Source organism: Urocitellus parryii, chromosome 8 (assembly GCF_045843805.1).
Source record: "Urocitellus parryii isolate mUroPar1 chromosome 8, mUroPar1.hap1, whole genome shotgun sequence".
Classification (NCBI taxonomy): Eukaryota; Metazoa; Chordata; class Mammalia; order Rodentia; family Sciuridae; genus Urocitellus; species Urocitellus parryii.
In genome coordinates this window covers 92,462,381-92,466,921 of record NC_135538.1, presented here as the reverse complement: position 1 = coordinate 92,466,921, position 4,541 = coordinate 92,462,381, and the positions used below count along the sequence as shown (strand labels likewise).

General features: G+C 37.4%; 1 pseudogene; it reads left to right on the top strand.

Moving 5' to 3' along the window:
* Positions 1 to 525: 525 nt before the first annotated feature.
* On the top strand, positions 526 to 2,249 carry LOC113188505 (60 kDa heat shock protein, mitochondrial pseudogene; annotated as a pseudogene).
* The last annotated feature ends 2,292 nt before the right edge of the window (positions 2,250 to 4,541 follow it).

The window sequence follows — 4,541 nt, the reverse complement described above, 5'->3', positions numbered from 1 at the left end:
TATAACAGACAACTCCACCTATTGCATAAGAAGAGAAGCAGGAAAGAAATAGATCCCTAAAACTAGCAGCAACCCTGGTTTCTTCCTTCAAATATTTTTTTTCTCTTTCTCTTTTAACCTTCTATCCTCCAGTCCTCACATCCCCCAACATATGTGAAACCAAGAACTTTGTATGAAATAGGATTTTGAGGACTGAGTCTTCTGAATAATATAATATAGAGGTGTTGTATATGCCCATTTTTTCTTTTCATTTTTCTTCTTTCATTTTTCTTTTCCCCTCCAAATTTTACTATTTTAATATCCTGTATTTTTCTAAATATATATGTGTGTTTGAGAAAAATCGAAGGCATTCCCTCTAAAAACTGGAATAAGATAGAGATGCCCTCTCTCACCACTTCTATTCAACATAGTTCTTGAAACACTGGCCAGAGCAATTAGACAAAAGAAATTTAAAGGATATATAGCCCTCACTCGCCCCAGACGGTCTGCCTTGTGGCGTGCACTCCCTGCCGATGCCCCACAGAAATGCTTCGACTACCCACAGTCCTTTGCCAGATGAGACCAGTGTCTAGGGGACTGGCTCCTCATCTCACTCGGGCTTATGCCAAAGATGTAAAATTTGGTGCAGATGCCCAAGCCTTAATGCTTCAAGGTGTAGACCTTTTAGCCGACGCTGTAGGTGTTACAATGGGGCCAAAGGGAAGAAAGGTAATTATTGAACAGAGTTGGGGAAGTCCCAAAGTAACAAAAGATGGTGTGACTGTTGCAAAGTCAATTGATTTAAAGAATAAATACAAAAATATTGGAGCTAAACTTGTTCAAGATGTTGCCAATAATACAAATGAAGAGGCCGGGGATGGCACCACCACTTCTACTGTACTGGCACACTCTATTGCCAAAGAAGGCTTCGAGAAGATTAGCAAAGGTGCTAATCCAGTGGAAATCAGGAGAAGTGTGATGTTAGCTGTTGATGCTGTAATTGCTGAACTCAAGAAGCAGTCTAAACCTGTGACAACTCCTGAAGAAATTGCTCAGGTTGCCACCATTTCTGCAAATGGAGACAAAGAAATTGGCAACATCATTTCTGGTGCAATGAAAAAGGTTGGAAGAAAGGGTGTGATCACAGTAAAGGATGGAAAAACACTTGAGGATGAATTAGAAATTATTGAAGGCGTGAAGTTTGATAGAGGCTATATCTCTCCATACTTTATTAATACATCAAGAGGCAGAAATGTAAATTCCAGGATGCTTATGTTCTGTTGAGTGAAAAGAAAATTTCTAGCATCCAGTCCATTGTACCTGCTCTTGAAATTGCCAATGCTCACCATAAACCATAGGTCATAATTGCTGAAGATGTTGATGGAGAATCTCTAAGTACACTTGTTTTGAATAGGCTAAAAGTTGGTCTTCAGGTTGTGGCAGTTAAAGCTCCAGGTTTTGGTGACAACAGATAGAACCAACTTAAAGATATGGCTATTGCTACTGATGGTGCAGTGTTTGGTGAGGAGGATTTGACCCTAAATATTGAAGATGTTCAGCCTCATGATTTAGGAAAAGTCAGAGAAGTCATTGTCACCAAAGATGATGCCATGCTTTTGAAAGGAAAAAGTGATGAAGCTCAATTTGAAAATCATATTGAAGAAATCACAGAGCAATTAGAAACCACAAATAGTGAATATGAAAAGGAAAAACTGAATGAACGACTGGCAAAACTTTCACATGGAGTAGCTGTGCTGAAGGTTAGTGAGACAAGTAATGTCGAAATGAATGAAAAAAAAAAGACAAAGTTACAGATGCCCTCAATGCTACAAGAGCTGCCATTGAAGAAGACATTGTTCTGGGTGGGGGCTATGCTCTGCCCAGCCTTGGACTCACTAACTCCAGCTAATGAGGATCAGAAAATTAAAACATTAAAATTAAAATCATTAAAAAAAACAACACTTAAAATTCCTGCAATGACCATTGCTAAGAATGCAGGTGTTGAAGGCTCTTTGATAGTTGAGAAAATTCTGCAGAGTTCCTCAGAAGTTGGCTATGATGCTATGCTTGGAGATTTTGTGAATATGGTAGAAAAAGGACTCATTGGTCCAACAAAGGTTGTAAGAACTGCCTTACCGGATGCTGCTGGAGTTGCTTCTCTGTTAACTACAGCAGAAGTCATAGTCACAGAAATTCCTAAAGAAGAAAAGGACCCTGGAATGGGCACAATGGGTAGAATGGGAGGTGGTATGGGAGGTGGCATGTTCTAATTCTCAGAATAGTGCTTTGCCATTTATTAGTGAACTGTGACTCAAGGCTAGGTTCCTCACCAATAACTTCAGAGAAGTCAGTTGAAGAGAATGACTGAAGAAAAGGCTGGTTGATGTTTAATAAAAATCACTATAACCATCAGTTACTGGTTTCAGTTGACAATGTATAATGGTTAACTGCTGTCATTGTCCATGCCTACAGATAATTTATTTTGTATTTTTGAATAAAGACATTTGTACATTCCTGATACTGGGTGCAAAAGCCTTGTACCAATGCACTGCTTTCAACTTAAATCACAAGGCATTTACTACTATTCTGATAATACCAGGATTTTAGTGCTTGCCATAATCAGATGAGAAGTTCAGAAGCAGCCTTTCTGTGGAGAATAATTGTGTACAAACTAAAGAAATATCCAATTATGTGACAACCTTTGTGTAATAAAAATTTGTTTAAAGTTTAAAAAAGGATATATATAGGAAAAGAAGAACTGAAATTATCACTATTTGCTGACAATATGATTCTATACCTAGAAAACCCAAAAAGCTCCACCAGAATACTTCTAGAACTAGTAAATGAATTCAGCAATGTAGCAGGATATAAAATCAATATGCATAAATCAAAGGCATTTCCACATATCAGTGACATATCCTCTAAGAGGGAAATGAGGAAAACTACCCCATTTACAATAGACTCAGAAAAAAGTATACTTGGAAATCAACTTAACAAAAGAGGTGAAAGATCTATACAATGAAAACTACAGAACTCTAAAGAAAGAAATCAAACAAAACTTTAGAAGATGGAAATATCTCCCCTGCTCTTGGATAGGCAGAATTAATATTATCAAAATGACCATACTTCCAAAAGTACTATACAGATTTAATGCAATCCTGATCAAAATCCCAATGACATTCCTCAAAGAAATAGAAAAAGCAATCATGAAATTCATCTGGAAAAATAAGAGACCCAGAATAGCTAAAGCAATCCTTAGCAAGAAGAGTGAAGCAGGTGGCATCACTATACCAGAACTTAAACTATATTACAAAGAAATAGTAATAAAAACAGCATGGTATTGGCACCAAAACTGACTGGTAGACCAATGGTACAGAATAGAGGACACAGAGACTAACCCACAAAACTACAGTTAGCTTATATTAGACAAAAGTGCCAAGAACATTCATTGGAGAAAAGGTAGCCTCTTCAACAAATGGTGCTGGGAAAACTGGAAATCCATATGTAGTAAAATGAAATTAAACTCCTATCTCTCACCATGCACAAAACTCAACTCAAAATGGATCAAGGACTTAGGAATATAACCAAAAACACTGCATCTAATAGAAGAAAAATTAGGCCCTAATTTCTATCATATGGGATTAGGCCCCAACTTCCTTAATAAGACACCTGTAGCACAAGAATTAAAATCAAGAATCAATAAATGGTATGAATTCAAACTAAAAAGTTTCTTCACAGCAAAAGAAACAATCTGTGTGGTGAATAGAGAGCCTACATCTTGGGAGCAAATCTTTATCCCTTACACATCAGATAGAGCACTAATCTCTAGGGTATATAAAGAACTCAAAAAGTTAAGCACCAAAAAAAACAAATAATCCAATCAATAAATGGGCCAAGGAACTGAAAAGATACTTCTAAGAAGAGGATACACAATCAATCATCAAATATATGAAAAAATGCACATCATTACTAGAAATTAGAGAAATGCAAATCAAAATCACTCTTAAAATATCATCTCACTCCAGTCAGAATGGCAGCTATTATGAAGACAAACAACAATAAATGTTGGTGAGGATTTGGAGGAAATGGTACACTCATACACTGCTGGTGGAACTACAAATTGGTGCAGCCAATATGGAAAGCAGTATGGAGATTCCTTGAAAAACTGGGAATAGAACCACCATTTGTCCCAGCTATCCCTCTACTTGGTCTACACCCAAAGGACTTAAAAACAGCATACTACAGGGACACAGCCACATCAATGTTTATAGCAGCACAATTCACAATAGCTAAACTGTGGAACCATCCCAGATGCCATTCAATAGATGAATGGATACAAAAAAAAATGTGGCAATAAAAGAGAATAAAATCATAGCATTTGCAGGTAAATGGATGGCATTGGAGAAGATAATGCTAAGTGACGTTAGCCAATCCCCCCCCCCCAAAGAATTACTGAATGTTTTCTCTGATATAAGGAGGCTGATTCATAGTGGGGTAGGGAGGGGGAGCAAGAGAGGAATAGACAAACTCTAGATAGGGCAGAGGGGTTGGAGGGGAAAGGA